We start from the raw sequence: 20,445 nt of genomic DNA on the forward strand, positions 1-20,445 counted from the left end.
CTATCTTGGAGTTCAAGCTTACATATACCAGATTTCATCAATTTCGGTTCAGTGGTTAGGCCGTGAAAGAGCACCTACGGATTTATTATATAGTACAGATATTCTCCTCACTAAAACATATGACTTATAACTGTGTCGGAAATAGCAATATATATAGTCTTAATATAATATACAATAATGACTGAAAACTGATGAAATATATAAATTAAATTCTCTCTTAATTTCATGTTTAAACATTAGAAGGTATTATCATTGCCTAATACATATTTTTTAATGAAACATTGTTGACCAAAGTCTTAAAAGAAATCCGAGATAATTCCATTTAATTATCAAAAAATAACTTCAGAACATTTAAGTAATATCTGATTTGATTATAACAAACAAAAACTTGCGATGTTACAACATTAGCGCGCCACACTAAACAACCACGCGATGTACATAACACCATTTGGTCACGTCGCAGTCGGGCAAAAGCGATCCGACCACCGACGTCGAGTAACCCAACACTCTCGATATAGCTCAGTCAGCGTCACACGGCTTCTCCTTACATACATAAAGGCAACGATACACAGCACGAAATATTCCAAAACCTATGTCAAAATATTTCGGTACTTGATGTTTATCAAAACATACTTAAAATAAAATCCTCTACTGGGTAAACTCGACATGCGAAGATGTTAAGAAGCTTATTCCACAACACAGGTGGGATTCGACACATGTCAATCACGAGATGAATTTTAAACACAAATTAAGTAAATGAAAATTAAGCGTTGCTCTCCGGGATTGAACCCGTTGTCATCGATTAAGATTCTCGAGTAGCTAGGTACGATCATAATACGGTATAGACCAGTAGTTCCCAAACTTATTTTTCTCGTGGACCACCTATTGGCATGTGTCCGTAACCACAGTTTGAGAGAAACACTAAAATATGAACTAAATTTAAATTTGTTTAATATTGGTGCTTTACCCTACGAGTATTTCAACAATTAAAATCTATGAATTTGTTAGTGATTCTCTCAAACTGAAGACGCAAAAAAAAAAGGTAGGTACCTTTGGCATCAAGTATTTATACTGGTGATCAAGTTCATGTCTGAAAAAGCATAAGTCTGTACACGAAATTGTACGTAATATCGAATACGCAAGTTTGGACAACTGTCGCTTGCCTTATTAAAATATTATCTGCTTAGTTAGGTACTTAAAACGATGTAGGTAGGCCCTTATAAAAACTATGCTTACATTTTTGCTCTTTACTATCAAAAGCAAATACATTTTCGTGGACCCCCATTAACATCTTATGGACCCCCATTTTTTATTCACGCCTACGTAGACCCCCAGCAAGTCTCCCGAGGATCCCTGGGGGTCCACCTGGACCAATATGGGAATCACTGGTATAGACTATAAAATCTCATAAACAATCCGTCCACAGACAATGGCGTTTTAGGAAATATCAACAATTCTTTACATCACCAATGCGCCCAACCAACCTTGAAAATTGAGATGTTGAAACGCAACAGTACCGAGTATTGCTGTTTGCCAGTAGAATATCTGATGAGTTTGTGATAACTGTGTTACCCAGACGGCTAGCACAAAGCCCTTCCACCAGACATATATTTTGTTTTTTTTACAGTATTATGTCATATGGCATATTGCTTTGGGGTAATGCTGCAGATATTGAATATATGTAATATATATATATAATTGTATTCAACTAACATGACTGTATTTTTAGATGTTGAGAAAGAGTAACTACTGAGTTTCTTGCCGGTTCTTCTCGGTAGAATCTACATTCCGAACCGGTAGTAGCTTTACTTTAAATAGTTTGTTAAATGACGATTCAAAAGTGCTTGTAAAAGCCTACTTGAATAAAGTATATTTTAATTGGCTTTGATTTGATTTGAGACAAACTTGAAGGTTTTAGAGATCATCTGATAAATGCCGACTACATATTTATTCCTTAAATCCATACTAATTAAAAAAACAAAATGTATTTAACTCTACTGGTCCGGATTTGAACTAAGTATTCTCAGTTAACGTCCACACGTCGACTAGACAATCTTGGTTCTCGTATAATCAGTCGCTATTAAAAAAAATATTTCATTTTAATAGTCAATCTCGCCACCTGCCGCTCGTCACGTAATCAGTAGAAACGTATGGATAAGATAACCCTGGTACAAATTATTTAGCTACAAGTTGTTACGCGCGGTTTTACAAGCATTAAATATTATTGCTTCCGCTGGAATTACAACATTAAAGATTTATTCAAATCGATCGAGTTGATTTTGATATTCAAGAAACGTACAAACAAAGAAAATCTTCAATTTTATTTCTATATTAATGAATTTTAAAATTTATATTAGTAGCCTGTAAATTTCCCACTGCTGGGCTAAGGCCTCCTCTCCCTTTGAGGAGAAGGTTTGGAGCATATTCCACCACGCTGCTCCAATGCGGGTTGGTGGAATAAACATGTGGCAGAATTTAGTTGATATTAGACACATGCAGGTTTCCTCACGATGTTTTCCTTCACCGCCGAGCACGAGATGAATTATAAACACGAATTAAGCACATGAACATTCAGTGGTGCCTGCCTGGGTTTGGACCCGAAATCATCGGTTAAGATGCACGTGTTCTAACCACTGGACCATCTCCGCTATTAATGAATAAGGAGACTTTTTTTATGTAATACCAAACTGATTTAAAGTCCTAAACCAATATACATAAAACTATAGCAGAAGATGCAGCGCCATTCGGAGAAGGTTTTAGTATATTATTTAGACTATTAACGTAGCAAGCATGACGTTTATATACTCGAATTAGTATTGATAATATTAGATAACAATAATAATTAATAAAAAAACGACTCCAAAGGAAATATAAAATAAACTGTCACCGTGAATAAAAAAATGCTTATTTTTAATCAAAATTACACGAAAACAACGTAAAAATATTTACAGTACACATCAAACGTGATTGGAGGTGGTCACGGTCGACCCCATACATTGGCGCTGTAAGAAATATAAGCCAGCTGAGATGGTATGTCCACAACAGTATTAACTACTGCTGTTTGGTGACGGGCTAGCCCTACCATCGGTGGTAGGGCTAGGTTACTCGGGTAAAATTTGATAGTTTTTTTTAAAATATATTATATAGATAGGCAGACGAGCACATGGGCCACCTGATGGTAAGGTCACCACCGCCCACCACAAATATTAATCATTCCTTACATCGCTAATGCGCCGCCAACCTTGGGAAATAAGTTATGTTCCTCGTGCCTGTAGTTACACTGGCTCACTCACCCTTCAAACCGGAACAATATTGAGTACTGCTGTTTGGCGGTAGTATATATGATGAATGGGTGGTACCTACCCAGACGGGCTTGCACAAAGCCGTACCACAAAGTTTTTATATAAGTTAACATAAAATATATGGATCTAAGATCAAGATCCCGCGCGTCTGGAAATCGGACTTGGTTATATTTCCGAGTATATGTATGTATTCCACTTACATAAAAATCAATTACACAAAGAAATCTATAAATACATAGAGCTTTAAGCTCAAAGCGCACCTGCCCGCCAGCTGTTTAACCGGTTCGATTCCCGCCGCGTTCAACTTACGAGTTACGACTCAGCTGACCCGGATTTTTTGGTCATCTAAACGCGAGAATGTTAAACGTTTAACATATATTAAAAAAAATCGGTAATTTTTACCGATTTTCATCAATTTCACCTTCGTTAATAAATGTCACTCATATAAAAAAAAACTACATCGTAGTTTATGTATATTTACATTTACATCGTAGTTTATGTATATGTTTATGTATACGTTTATTGGTCGAAATATGAACAAAGTCAATACACATATACAGGGTTATTGGTAATTCGACGTATTCCCGTTAGGAGGTGATAGGGGTGATTATTTGCGATAATTTTAACCCCTATATACATGATGCAAAAGTGAACCACTTTTGAGTTATCACGTTTGAAGATTTTTTCAAAATAAGTCAAAATTGCAACTTCAAAAATTTATTAAAAAAAAAGTATCAATTAAAATCTATATCTTTTCTTCTGATTTATAAAAACGATTAAACACTGGATATTTTTCAATATTTAAACAATAATTATCGGTCCAAATTTAAAAATGCGAGACGGATGCATATGGGGGTTAAAATTATCGCAAATAATCACCCCTGTCACCTCCTAACGCGAATACGTCGAATTACCAAATATCCTGTATAATATATTTAGGGAAAACATAGGAATAACAGGTTTTTTCTGTTAAGTCAATTATAACTATGTTCATATAATATTGTATATGAGGAGAACATATAGAAATTATATGTTTCGAACTTGTTGTTCTATAATATTTCCATATATTTATTGCACCAAAGCTCCATAGCTAATTAACAAAAAAAAAAAAAATTAAGATAAATTACAAAAAATTTTTAACTTAAAAAATAATAATAAGCCCATTTCGATGTAACTTTAAACTGCGTACTTAATTTGAGTATAAAATACCTGATAATAACGCCTATGACTTTCCCTTCGAAAATAATAAACAATAACCGTATAATAATAATATCAACATATAATTAATGAACCCCCGACACGACGCTACGTGTCAGGTGGGACATCTGTGAGTCAAGGTCGGAAGTTCGATTCCCCGGTCACGAGTACACTTGAGACCATTTCTGCAACCACGTTTTAACCCTCAAGTACGTCACACGCACTTTTTTCAATTACACAGAATGAGTTTTTTATATATAATGTTTGGAAGTATTCAAATTCATTTTGTCAAGATATTCAAAATCAAAATATACTTCAAGTAGGCTTTTACAAGCACTTTTGAATCGTCATTTAACAAACTATTTGAAGTAAAGCTACCACCGGTTCGGAATGTAGATTCTACCGAGAAGAACCGGTAAGAAACTCAGTAGTTACTCTTTTTCAATATCTAAAAATACAGTCATGTTAATTAAATACAATTATATATGTATGTTATGTCTCCTGCCTGGAAGTCAACAAGCACTAACTCCACGCTTTTTTATCATCAATATACTCTTGTATCGAATAATATTCCTTCTTTACCAATGTATTTTTTACAATTGTCTTGAATCTATGAAACGGCAAAGTTCAAAATGTCTGCGGAATTTTATTATAGAAGCGGATACCTTGCCCCAAGAATGATTTATTGACTTTGCGGAGTCGGAAACTTGGCGTTCTAAGCTTATCCTTACTTCCTGTGCACATACAATGATTATCACAGATTTCCAGCTCCTAAACACTTTAATTTAAGTTCTTAATTGTATATAGTGGTTGTACCCATCTGGGTATCTACCACTTTTAATAGATTTTACTGCCGAACAGCAGTACTTTATATTGTGTTCCAGTTCGAAGGAGAGAGCTGATATAAGTGTAATTACAGGCGAAAAATCTTAGTTCCCGAGGTTAATGGCACACTGGTTATATAAGGAATGTCTATGAATGATGGTAACCATTTACCACCACGTTGCACATGAGGAATGAGAGTCTGTGTGCTTTAATAGCTTGCATAATGCAGGGATCCCTACTGTGGAAGTATTACTGTTGTTAATGATATTGTATCTGTGGTTAAGGCTTTAGTTTAAATTATTTGGTGTAGATGTCACTTAACTCCGTAGTACTTTTGCCATGTTCTGAAACGTATTCGTTATATAAAACTTAAATATATAAAAATAATCTTTCCTACTACGTTTTGTAAGTATAGTATTATAATCTATTTCGCAACAACACCCACTTGCCTCGGTGGCGCAGTAGGCAGCGCGTAAGTCTCATAATCTTAAGGTCGTGAGTTCGATCCTCACCCGGGGCATATCTTTTTATATTTATTTTCCTTTTTATATTTTTTATTACAACGATACAAATACAAAGTTAAAAAAAATTTTAAATACCGCAATAATCTGCAATTCATAGAATCTTAATAAACATTAACCATTTCAAAGAAAAATGATAAATTAAATAAATGATTAGTTTATACATACAAAAGAAAATATATGTTAGTATTTCTGTTTAGCTGAGATTATTACACTTCGATACTGTTAAACTGTCCACCTTGAAAAATAGCACATATAGAATATGTATTTTTTTTTTATAAAGTTTTTTATATTATCTACTTTATGATAATTCCTCACTAGATGGCGCTGCAGCACATCCAATGTATACCACCATACTAACATTATGTTTATTTAATATAAATATTGGACAACATCACATACATTATTCTGATTCCAATGTAAGTAGCTAAAGCACTTGTGTTATGGAAAATCAGAAGTACCGACGATACCACAAACACCCAGACTAAAGACAACATCGAAAACTAATGAACTTTTCCTAGATCGACTCGGCCGGCAATCGAACCCGGGACCTCGGAGTGGCGTACCCATGAAAACTGGTGTGTCGAGGAGATGTGAAACTAACTCCGTCTGTCTGTTGCTTTTTCACAGCCAAACCAATCAAAATTTGATACGAAACAAGCTTGAACCCGTTAAATTTTCAATACCTAACACTTAACGACCAACTCCAAAAAGGAGATCGAGGCCGCGTGCAACAACTAGTTTAATTTAAATTTAATGTCGAGACAAACTTATAACACATTTTTCATAGCAGGCATTATTTAATCGAACGTTTAAATAATGAGTAATAACATTATCATTGTTCGCGAGATACGACCGCTACACACAACGCACACGTGTAAAAGCGTTACAGTAAATAAGGCCGCTTACACACGTAGCGATTGGAATGTAAACTTTCCTATTTCTACGTGAAAATCAATAAAATCTAACTCCACGCTTTTCTATCATCAATAAAATCGTTCCTTAACAAATTTCGGAGAAAGTTAAGGAGTTCGGCCCTAAAGACTTTGGCGCAAGAGATATCGACCCTCTCTATTCATTCAGACTTCTATGAGAAAGCAATTTGACACAACCAAAGAATGATTGGGTTGGTTAGTTGGTTAGTATACTTGGTTGTAAGGTTCTGTGCTAATCCATCTATGGAGGAACCTCTAATCATACATTCAGCAATGCTTGGTATTATTGTGTTCCGGTGTTAAGAAAGAGTGAGTCAGTGTAGTTAGATACACAAAGAACGGCTTAGTTTCCAAGGTTAGTAAGTTAGTTAGCATTGGTGATATGAAAAATTATTAATACATTCAAACTCAAACTCAAATTCCTTTATTCAACATGGAAGCATTAAACTTACTTATTGATAGTCAAATTAAACACTACCACCGGCTCGGAAAAGGAAACACCCCGACCTGAAAAGCACCAGCGAAAGAAACTCAGCGGGTCTTTTTTTTTTGTCAAACTAATTAAATACACATATTTAATACGAATAGAAATAGCCAGGAGACTATTCTTAATATTGTTGTGTTTTGGAGAGCGAGTGTATCGGAGTAAATACTCTTATTATAAACTATATTCTATTATTAATATAGTTTTTAAAGATTTATGGCGCATTTATATGAAGTATATTTGTATAGTTCTTTTAATTTGTGGCATTTTGGATATTTTGTGATACAAATCAAATCGAATCAAAATATTCAATAGTCTCGTCATTTTACAAAACTATATTAAGTGAAGCTACCACCGGTTCGGTATGTAGATTCTACCGAGAAGAACCGACAAGAAACTCAGTGTGTTGGGAATATTACTTACAGAGCTGAAGTCTATGGTCCGAATTGGATACTTATCAATAGGTAACAATTTTAGTCCACCTGGCACACACGAAACAAGAAGTGAATATTATTGACAGGAAATATCCACTATTGGTCAATAATTTCGTCATACGAGCTTTAAAACTATACGGACGACGTTTTGTAACGCAACGTCGCCTCGTCTGCTTTAAACCTAATAAAAATATAAAATGCAAATTGTCATAATTACAAACGATCAGACAGCGAGTCGCCTCGTCTCTCTGTGTGTGTGTGTGTGTGTGTGTGTGTGTGTGTGTCTGTGTAACCTCGTAGAGGACGGAGGTTATCATTGTTAGATTTAAACATGTCATGTACAATATATTTATACATACATACATATCTAATCAATTAATTTAGCAATAACAACTATCGTCTAGTATTCATGTAAATATGCCGATGCCGGTCTGAGGCCTCATCTCCTCCTTTCTACATCACGCCAGTCCAATTGGTGGATAGACCACGATTTTTCTCGATAGAAACCAACGGTAGCTTTAAGAGCTTGAAAAAAGATATTTCGATTCAGATTTTTGGCCTAGATTACCCCTGACATAATCCCTTCAACAATAAAAGGCAATATTAAAACGACTAGAAAATATCTCTTTCTAGTACATACTTAAGAATCTCGTCACTGGTGTCTGAACATCATTAATGCAGGAATGCCGATGAATACATGCAAGACCTAGGTCGTACACGCTGAGAATAATGTTTATGAGATTTATTTAATTGTATGTTTGTTTTATAAGGGAAACTGATTGATAACATTAAAACGTTTTTCTTTGTCGGTTTAATTTATTTACAATTACGGAGACATTGTATTCAATCACTATGTATCATAAAACAAAGTCACCTTGCGTGTTTGTCTGTACGCGATTCACTCAAAAACTATCGAACAGATTTTCATTCAATACGAAAAGTTTTTTGAAGTCGTTGGTAATCCGGGGCTCTTACTGGGAGCTAAAGTTAACTAGCTAGTTAAAAGGGAGCTACTGGAACCAAGCGTTATATGTATTCTGATAACAGCCAAAGATCAGTAATCAGTATTATTGTGTTCCGGTTTGAAGGGTGAGTCGGTGTTATTACAGGTACAAGGGACATAACATTTTAGTTTCCGAGGTTGTGGCGCATTGGCGTTGTAAGGGATGGTTAATATTTCACACAGCGCTATTGTCTATAAGCGGTGGTGACCACTAACCATCAGGCGACCTATTTACCTGTCCCCTCATTTATGTCATAAAAAATCATGTAAATATAATAAAAAACTCATTTACGATCCAACTTTTAAAAAGTTCGTTTACAGACGCTTTTATGTAATGTTACTCGATTTTTTTAGATGTAGGCAATAAATGGTAAAAAGCTTTCAGTGCTTGCAAGTTCAAGTCACATTGTATAAATGCTTATTGTTGTATCTAAGATGCGGTCTGTAACTGTAAACTACACTGACTCACCGAGTTTGCGAATTGGAACTGACAAGGTATTGAAATTTGGCGGTAGAATAAAAATATATATATATAATAAAACGGCGAGTAAATACTAAGATTATATAACCTATCACAATCCAAGTAATGAACTCGCAAGTAAGGACATGTTTATGCCTAACAGAGCTAACGACCAACCCCTAAAAAGTAAGCTTAGCCGGCAATGACAAGGAGCTCATAAACCGATCTCATCTCAATCAAAATCGCGTGCACTAAGTGTGTGACATATTGAATCAACATCCGGTTAACGAACGACAATATTCAATCACAGCCGGATGGGAACGATATCGTGTTGCCCGGGAATCGAACCTGACACTCCCGACATCCGGCTCAAACGCACGCTACTTACGTTCAGAGCTAGGGGTTAATTTATGTATGACAAGCGCGTGAGGTCTTTAAGGTGATCGACTTTAACGAGATCAAGTTATTGTCGCAATTGAAAAAACTCCGACAAGAAAACAGACAAACTCTATTTCTAAATACCTTCCTAGACATCGCATTCCTTCCAACCTTCATTCTTTCCAAGATTGGTGGTCCATTCGAATCAAATCAAATCAATTTTATTCAAGTAAACTTCACAACGAAGCGTTTTTAATTCGTCGATATTAAAATACTACCACCGTTTCGGAAAGCAGCCTCCAGCGAGAAGAAACGGCAAGAAACTTGCATAGTTGCTCTTCTGAAATAGACAGATTTACAATGCTGTTTTTTTTACAATAATTATTGTCCTATGATGGAACCCGAGCCTAAATCCAGGCGTTTTTTTCTAAAAAGTAAGTCATTGTCGGTGTAAGAGGTTAATATGTCCAACAGCCGAGATGGCCCCAATGGTTAGAACGCATGCATCTTAACCAATGATCGCGGGTTCGAAACCGAAGCAAGCACCATTGAATTTTCGAATTTTTGTGTTCATTATTCATCTCGTGCTCGGCGGTGGAGGAAAAACATCGTGAGCAAACCTGTATGTGTCTAATTTCACATGTGTATCATATATGTGTGGTGTAATATGCTCTAAACTTCTCCTCAAAGGGAGACGCTTAGCCCAGCAGTGGGAAATTTACAGGCTGTTAATGTTATATTAGTATTCAAAAAAAAACGTAGGTTTACGAGGTTTCAAATGAACTCGAAGTAACGAGTGTTACCGAGTACTACCGTCTATGGATTGTAAGAAACATATACCATCGGATGGCCTATTCGGTCTCCCTACCAACATTAAACATACTTCGAGATATCTCGCGTCATTTAGGCCAATCGTTCCCTAACTGTTATGATAATGACGTATAATATATTTATTTAACCATTTACAACTTAGAATTCCATATCACACACACACGCACACACACACACGGCACTCGTGTGTGTACACGTGTACGCTGTAGACGCTACGTCTCCATGCGTATGAGCATTGAATATTTATAAGACATTTAATACGATGATTTATTAACGTTTCTGTAAAATTAGCTGGAATCTTATAAATAAAGAGGCTCCTAGCGGGCTAGCGTCTCCACTCTATACATATATTGAAATCAAGTGACAATTATGTGAACTTTTGCCGGAGGGGGGGGGGGCTCTTTATGATCTACCAAGTACCGAGTGCACATCACATTTAAAGCACGATTCAATACTCAAATTACGTAGAAATTCCCGTAAGCAACAATTCAATGGAGATTCTGATTTACGTCTAGTCGACAATTCTGTTAACCTTTCGGATAATGGAAGCTCAGTCGTTAAAACACTTGAATCAAACCGAAGATAACGGATTCAAACTCAGGCATGAACAACTGAGTTATCATTTCATGTAAACATCGCGTGCTCGGTGGTGAATGATGACAAGCAAGTGTCGGATGAAAATCTGCCACGAGTGTATCTACCCAGCCCTGGTCAAATAAGCTTCAAACCTTCTCCTTAAAAGGAGTGGGGACGTAAGTAGCACTAGAAGTAGAACATTAACAGGCGGTAACTTTACTTCAATGCATAGCAATTATATAAATTGAGAACAAGTTTCTTTCCTTTAATAATAAATGAAAAAACGATCATTAAAAACTTAGTAAAAGTATGAAGGAGCCGAGCCGCATAGCAATCAATGGGCCCCTCCCCCCACGAGGGCCACGTCAGAGACTTCAACTATTGAATATTTTATAACATCGCGAATAAAATCGATTATGCAACAGTAAATTAAAATATTTACGTCAACTATAAAGGAAGGTATATTTCATTGGATCGATTTTGTTTTGAAATGTTTAAGGACAGAGCAGCAATGCGATCCTGTACGAATCTCACTCGTGAAATGTTAACAACCGACTTACGGTGACACGCCAATTCGATACGTGTATCCTATGAATGTTATATATTTTACAGTCAAAGTCGGATGACACATACTGACATTTCACACTATAGCTTTGCGATGAGTTTCGAATTCTCACAGAATACATCTACGGGACCAATTTACAAATAACATTTTAATGTTAAAGTTAATAATATACTTTTTGGACTAAAAGAAAATTGTACTAAAAATAAAAATAAAATATTGTTATATTGTTTTCGACATTTTTATTCTTATTTTAGTTTCGTTCGTTTCGTTTATAATCGAATGAATAACTTTCGTTCTTCAACGAATCACTATTTATATCTATTGTAAAATATTTATTTATATATTTTTACAAACTTTTTTTTATCTTTATCTTATTTATTTATTTATTGGAAAAGTTACACCATCAACATATTACTAAACACTTAAAATTAATATCTGTTGGGTAACATACAAAGTGATACGTCTTTAAAGGATATCTTAAAATAAACCGTTATTCCTCACGGCTATAGCCGTAGCAAAATAATATATGGTCTATATATTAATTTTATTGTATTTGTTAAAGATATAGGCGTAAAAAATATTAACCATTCCTTACATCGCCAATGCGCCACCAACGTTGGGAACTGAGATGTTATGTCCCTGTAGTTACACTGACTGGCTCCTACACACAGTAACTTTTCCGCTTCATATATTCCAATCATTTGTAAAAAATACACTGGTAAAGAAGACATATTATTCGATACAAGATTATATAGATGATAAAAAAGCGTGGAGCTAATACTTGTTGACTTCCAGGCAGAATATATAACATACATATATAACTGTGTATATAGTTAACATGACTGTATTTTTAGATGTAGCTTTAATTAATATAGTTCGTTAGGTGACGATTCAAAAGTGCTTGTAAAAGCCTACTCGAATAAAGTATATTTTGATTTAGTTTTTGAGTATGAATAAGTATTTCTGGTTGGCGGTTGAATATGTGATAGGTATCTATCCAAACATATTTAGCATCTATTTTAATTCTACCGCTAAACCTGTACAATTTTCTGTAGAACCTTGAAACAATACGCCATTTCCCAACAAACATAAACATACAACCTACGCTCTACATTCTTAAAATTATAACTATTAATTGTGAAAGTTTTACACCAATCAGAATAATTTTCACGTGAATAGTAATCAAAAAAAAAAAAAGCTTATCACATAAGTATGATAACACCGTCCCTATCAGAAGGCGATTGATATTAGTGACGTCATAAAACAATTGCCAGTTCAAATGGCGCGTAGGCTTTTGTTATGCAATGCTTCCTAGTCGGTTACGTCCTTTGTCATTATTTGTATAATTTCAAACATTGATATTTATTAATATCGAAGGATTCCGGCGATGGCGACCGTTCTAGGCGATACTAGGCAACTGCACAGGACATGTAGTGTATATGTGTATGTGTCTGTGCACAAACATAGGCACAATATTCCCTCGTACTCTTAACCCTATACGGCCCGTATATCGGATATGATCGACAAGACTTAAGCCACGACAGCAACGGCTTCACATTATTCCTGCATTTGGAATTTCCTAAAAAAAAAAACTTTTGTCCCAACCCGGGGTTTGATCCTATGACCTCGAGATCTGTCGCCTTATAAATCAAACACACAGCCAACGAGTCGTCAAAATAATTATAACTAGAATCTAAATATGTATATCCAAAGTCAAAATCGGGTAACGAATGCTAGTAAATACACTACAAGTAATTCTACATCGAGGAAGTGACGTTATGATTCATAGCGCGAGGGTTACTCAACGATACAACACAACCCTATAAGATAACTTATCTGTGTATAATTAAGATAAAATTAGATTTAACATTGTTTAATTTATTTAATTTAAATGTTTTAAATGTAAAGAGAGGGGAGAGTGCACAGTTGATAAAACACGCAGATTTCAAACGCGAATACAAATCCGGGCAACACTCAGGGTACGTGAAGCCTGTGAACCAGGTGGACAACTACTACATTTCCGCGGGAGATCGCTGTATTGTCAATAAATAGAGCCCTATGCTCAGGCCCGTCTTAAGCACAACAAAGCGCCCAACTCCATTGCCGTTATGTGCAATTAAAATGGTAAATAATGGCAACTACAGAGCATGCCGGATCTTCTCAACAGAATCCACATTCCGAACCCATGGTGACTTTACATTCAATTCAACACTCTAACGATTCAAAAGTGCTTTTATGAGTCTACTTCAATAAAGAGTATTTCGATTTTACTTATATATCAACATTATAGATTAAATATATCTTCTCAGACGATATTTCGAAACAGATACAAGAAAGTCAATTGTAGATCTAAAGACAGACATATATACCTATACAGTATAACATTGTTCCAGCGGTCCGATGAAAAGTGAAATTTAATTTGATTTATCGTCTTGAAAGTGGGCGCGGGCGTCGGTTACAGTTCGCGGACCGATTATTATATAATTAAATTGTTAAAATCCTCTTATGAAATTACAGAATATAATTAACGAAAATGTTCGTTCTTTTGCTTTAGATTTTATATCGAACGCACCGAAAGCTTCATCAGAGACGATAACGAACGCAAGTAACTTTTTGTGTAGCTGAAAACATCGTAAGGTCGTATGTTTCATATGAAATTCTGTCACGTGTAGCGTTCAAACAATGGAGCAGCGTGGCGGAGAAAGCTCTAACTTCCTTACGAGTTATTTAAACAGAGAAACATTATTATACGTAACATTTCAATATCAAACGTGCGTAATGTTAGATATTGTTACGATACGATAACATTTTCTATGTTCACGTTCGAAAAAAAATACAGAAAAATGACATTTCACAAAAATATCTTTCAAATTGTATTATATATTTACTTTCATTTACTACTTAAAATATACATATATATATAAAATATTTTAGACATATACGTACTTAAATGATCAACGATGTTATTCTATCAGTGTTACGTATGTCACTCGTGAATTGAAAACCGACTCACAGAGTTTAATTATTTTTATATCTTTGAATGTTATAATTTTCATAGTAAATGTCGCACACTACCCTACATTTCACGATCGTGCTCTACGTAGAGTTTCGAGTTTCGTTCTTACAGAATAACTCTACTGAACGGTTCAATAGACCTCGCGTCTTAGACCACGTGGGCATTTATATATACGGATAGTATTCTAAGTTATAGTACAACTTATATTTTATATAAGAAACTATATTATATATATGTTAATGTGACACGTAGTGATATTTAATTATAAATAATTTAAACAGAATAAAATTCTCCTAAATTTTAAATGGATAAATTCTAAAAAACACTATCAAAATAAATCGTTTAAATAATTATATGTATGCTAACTGTTCATTGAGAAATTTTAATTTTAACAATCCTCACACAAATATATGATAATGTTTAATACGCGTATAGTTTAGAATTACAAAGTTACTAGTTAGCTATTTAAATTCTTATTATATTTTACTATATTTCCCTTGGACAGCTTCATTTACCGAAACGTACTACTATCGTTCTCCATGAAACGAAAACGCAGAAAACTTTTTATCTTCATAAAACTTAAAAAACAAATACCATAAAAAAAAATCCACAGTAAATCCTTACGACACGATAACTTCAATTCACAAAATGAAAACAAAAATCAACACTTCACTCAATCTTAACGTACACACAATAGTTTTATAAACATTTGTCATCACTTGTTATAATTTCATGTTACGATGTATCTGTGCGCGCGGCGCGGCGCGTCGTACGCTACTGGACGTTCATGGCCGACTGCCGCTCACTTGGGGCAGTGTTGCTACACTCATTTTATTTATTACCGATTTATTTTAATTTTAATATCATGTACACGATTTATTATTTTAATTAATCTATATATCAAATGTATAAATAAAATATAAAGACTAAAAATTCATAAATTCAAAAAATTAATAAATTTGTGCCTTGCGTACGTCCATAACGCCTAATCGAAAATAGTTATTTTATTTTCTTAAATTATGACATTAATGATTAATTTGCTGTGATAATAAAATGCTTGAAATCAATAAAATGATATTATTTTAATAAAACGATTACGAATAAATAAAAATAAATATGTAAATTCTATAACAACATTCAGTCCCAAAAAAGAAGTCATCTTTTTTTAATTAGGTCATCTTACTACAAGATTATATTCATTAAAAAAAACCACATGCGTTAATAAAAGAGATAAATGCTTCTCAATATTATTTATAACAGGAACATTGTACATTCTATACTTAGTATAAATAATAATTATTAGCAAATAAACTTTATTTAATAATCATTAGCAGTAAATATACAAAAAGTCACTTGACATACAAAATGTAAGATAAATAATACAAATATGTTATTAATATAAGTACTGAAATAAAATTAATTACCAACATAATCTCCCTCGAATCGGGCAGATTAATGTATCGTCGGTGTGGCATCATGCGACGTTGCCGCTCTTACGCGATACGTACAACGAGGTTAAAGTTTTCTCAACAACTTTTTTTTTTTAATTTTCAGCGAGCTTAGAACTTGGGACTATACGGTCGTTAGCCATTTTTTAAGGGAATTTTAAAAGAATGATAAATGATAACAGAAATGTCTAAACTTTTTCAGTTCATTGTTTTATAAATACATTTTATACGAAGTATAATATTATATTGTAAAGTTGCTTTCATTACAACTTTAACGAGGATTTCATATCCATGACTCTAACGTCGAGTTCCTTTATTCGTTATTAGGTCAGTTACCGATCGTTTTCGAGTTACGAGGGACGAGTCGTTAGCTCCCTTTATACACGTCACAAGATGACTTTTACTCGGTAGGGCTTTGTGCGAGCCCGCCATCATATGTGCATATATTCTAATAGCAACCTGTGTGTCGTTGTTTGAAGAACGACTGAGCCAATGTAAAAAACACAAGGGACATAACATCTCAGTCCCCAAGGTTGGTGGTGCATTGGCGATGTAGGGATTGGTTTTATAGTGCCAATATTGGCCGTATTGGTCATTTACTATTAAAATGGTCGATTTGCAAGTGTTTAATAAAAACACTTTTAATTAATGCCTATTAATTCAATGAAAATCAAACATTTTATACCAACTTCCCGGCTTCACATGAGTCCAATAAGGGTCTACACACAACCTGTAGATTGAAAATCTTGTTTTTCTTTCAGACTAGGAAAGTTAAAATTCCCGGCTATTCCCTAAAATGATATGCATTAAACATATAAACCTTCCTCTTGAATCACTCTGTTTATTAAACTCAAACTCGTTTATTCAATATTTTTTATGTTATTGGTTGGTGGACGAGCATATGGGCCACCTGATGGTAAGTGGTCACCACTGCCCATAGACAAAGGCGCTGTAAGAAATATTAACCATTCCTTACATCACCTATGCGCCACCAACCCTGGGAACTAAGATATTATGTCCCTTGTGCCTGTGATTACACTGGCTCACTCACCCTTCTAACCGGAACACAACAATACAGAGTACTGTTGTTTGGCGGCAGAATATCTGATGAGTGGGTGGTACCTACCCAGACGGGCTTGAAACACACACACACACTCTTATTGATAGTCAAATTAAACGCTACGACTAAAAGTCGCATTAAAATCCGTAAAAAAAGATCTAAACGTGCATTTTATATTACATTCGACTAACCACCCATCCCGATTTCATACGTGTAATGCAAAGCAACCACAGTACAATTTCCCGCGCTAACGATTAAAATATCAAAAAATCCCTTCGTAGCATCCGCTCCACATTAGAACGGACCTGTGTTCCAAATACAAGCATCCGAAACTCAGTAGCTTCGGCTGCGATTTCACATTCAGTACAAGAGCAATTCTCGTAGTTTCGTCTTAAAATTTATCCGATAGGACATTTTGTATACGACAATTGATTTATCTTATTAATAAACATCTAAACTATAACTATATCTCAACTCAATTGGTTGAGTAATGCTTGTATATATAAAACACGAAATGTACGACTTTACGAGTACAGATTGTATCTAGATCGGCAATCGTAATGTTTGCACAGAATTCGTTTTCTCTTCACAAACGTAAACAAAACTTGAACAATGAACATCGGAAACAATCCCGCGGAACATTTTGTTTTATTTTGATACTTAATTACCTAGAAATATCGTTACTTTGAGTTCATTTCAAACTTCGAAAACATACGTTTCTTTTAATACTAATATTACATTAGCAGCCTGTAAATTTCCCACTGCTGGGCTAAGGCCTCCTCTCCCTTTGAGGAGAAGGTTTGGAGAATATTCCACCACGCTACTCCAATGCGGGCTGGTGGATACACATATGGCAGAATTTCGTTGAAATTAGACACATGCAGGTTTCCTCACGATGTTTTCCTTCACCGCCGAGCACGAGATGAATTATAAACACAAATTAAGAATATGAAAATTCAGTGGTGCCTGCCTGGGTTTGAAACCGAAATCATCGGTTAGGATGCACGCGTTCTAACCACTGGGCCATCTCGGTTCGAATACCAATATTATAAAGGCGTTTTTACTGTTATCTCTTCACGATTAAACTACTGAACCGATTTTGATGAAATTTGGTATGGTATGGTAAGTTTGAGTCCCGGGGAAAGACATAGGTTACTATTTAAATCACCCCTCGAGGGGGTAAATTGGGGGCGAGGTTTGTGTGCTACAGGTAAAGTTTTATAAATTTCGTGCGAGTAAAGCTGCAGGTTCAGCTAGTATCATTATATATAATACAGTCAGCGAGATTAACTTCGGTTAAAAGTTATTACTTTCTGATAGAACTTGGTGCAAGAATACAGATAATCATATCACCGAGTACCGCTAAACAGCAATGATTAGTATTGTTATGTTCCAGTTTGAAGGGTGAGTCAGCCAGTGTAACAGCAGGCACTTGGGACGTAACATATTAACAAACATAGTTATATCAGTATAGATAGAACTCATTAAAGTGCTAATTAATTAATTAATTAAAAACCGTCGCTATATTTCGGCATCGCCAAGGTCCAACACGTCGCATTAGGATATCATTGCAAATCGCACGGCAGATGAATGACAATGTGGTACCACCATATTCATACGACACGTTCCACTGTGAATGACTCGTGACTGGAGGCTTGCGGATTTACCATTATTTTAAATAATACCAATGCTCTTGTTAATTATTACTAATATGCTAATTACGCATCAAAAATTACGCAGCAAATCGCAAGCGTAAGGCTTTTGCTAGTGGGGACGGAACTTGGCGCCATTTTATTATTATACTCGAGAATCTCCGCGGATTTACAAAAAAAATATCACATAATCCAATGAGGTGTCGATACGGCGTTCAAGTTCGGAGCATATCTCTTAAAGTGCTGGCGAGGAACGGAAGTGTCGACAGTACCAACCAAAAGAGGTTTTTTTTTTAATAATAATAATGTAATAGTTAAGCAGACGGGCAAATGAGCAACCTGGTGGGATGGTCACCACCGCCCATAGACATTGGCGCTGCAACCTCAGCAACAAAGATGTTATGTCCCTTGTGTCTGCAGTAACACTGGATCACCGTTCAAACCGGAACAGAACAAATATTGCTGTTTGGCGGTAGACTACCTGATGAGTGGGTAGCACCTACCTAGACCGGCTTGCACAAAACCCTGCCACCAAGACATAATAATTCGGACATTGATATCATTCCCGTGTCTCGGACAGCACGTCAAGCCATTGGTAATTTTATGAATTCTTATTATTCAATAATTGTAAACTATTTCAATAAAATAAAAGCTTTGGACCATTACTAATATAAATTAGAGAAACAATGAATTTTTATATTAAAAAAAAAAACCGATAATATCAATAGCGACATAATACAAAACCGGTATTAAAAATATGCGTCACCATCGAATACCTACTTAATAAAACGTATCGTATCCACCAGATACTACTGGACATCTATCTACAGTGACAAATAATAAAAATACGTAAGACGGACCGTCCGCTGTCAACCAAAGACACGTATTACGTAGAGGCTTCTTCGTCCATAATATAACTTGTCTAAGGCACTCCCTGTCGACGTAAAAATATTATTTTTAAGGAACGGCGTGATGAGAACAAGAAAACTACACGAAGATTGCCGGTTCGAAGCCGAGCAAGAAAAATTGACATTTGCTTAAAATGTCTTTAAAAAAAATCATCTCGTGAATTTGTAGCGAGTATCTACTCGACACTGGACGATGAAGTCGTGACAGTATTTCAGAATCAAATCTAATCAAAATATACTTTATTCAAGTAGGCTTTTACAGGCACTTTTGAATTGGCAAAATGGCGTGTGGACGTTAACTGAGAATACTTAGTTCAAATCCGGACCAGTAGAGTTAAATACATTTTGTTTTTTTAATTAGTATGGATTTAAGGAATAAATATGTAGTCGGCATTTATCAGATGATCTCTAAAACCTTCAAGTTTGTCTCAAATCAAATCAAAGCCAATTAAAATATACTTTATTCAAGTAGGCTTTTTTGAATCGTCATTTAACAAACTATTTAAAGTAAAGCTACCACCGGTTCGGAATGTAGATTCTACCGAGAAGAACCGGTAAGAAACTCAGTAGTTACTCTTTTTCAACATCTAAAAATACACTCATGTTAGTTAAATACAATTATATATGTATGTTGTCTCCTGCCTGGAAGTCAACGAGCATTAACTCCACGCTCTTTTATCATCAATATAATCTTGTATCGAATAATATGCCTTCATTACCAATGTATTTTTTACAAATAACTTGAATCTATGAAACGGCAAAGTTAAAAATGTCTGCGGGATTTTATTACTCCGGCTTGTTACAAATTTTTCAACAGAAAAACCCAAAATCTTTTTATCGGTCCGATCTG

General features: G+C 35.0%; 1 protein-coding gene and 1 non-coding gene across 3 annotated transcripts in view; one reads left to right on the plus strand and one right to left on the minus strand.

Moving 5' to 3' along the window:
• The window catches only part of Da (daughterless), a 127,235-nt gene that overhangs the window by 29,697 nt on the left and 77,093 nt on the right, over window positions 1-20,445 (minus strand). The window lies entirely within an intron of this gene.
• Window positions 5,772-5,844, plus strand: Trnam-cau (transfer RNA methionine (anticodon CAU)). Its single transcript has one exon. It is a non-coding gene; the product is annotated as a tRNA-Met (tRNA).

The sequence above is a fragment of the Vanessa tameamea genome, chromosome 28 (assembly GCF_037043105.1).
Source record: "Vanessa tameamea isolate UH-Manoa-2023 chromosome 28, ilVanTame1 primary haplotype, whole genome shotgun sequence".
NCBI classification, from domain to species: domain Eukaryota; kingdom Metazoa; phylum Arthropoda; class Insecta; order Lepidoptera; family Nymphalidae; genus Vanessa; species Vanessa tameamea.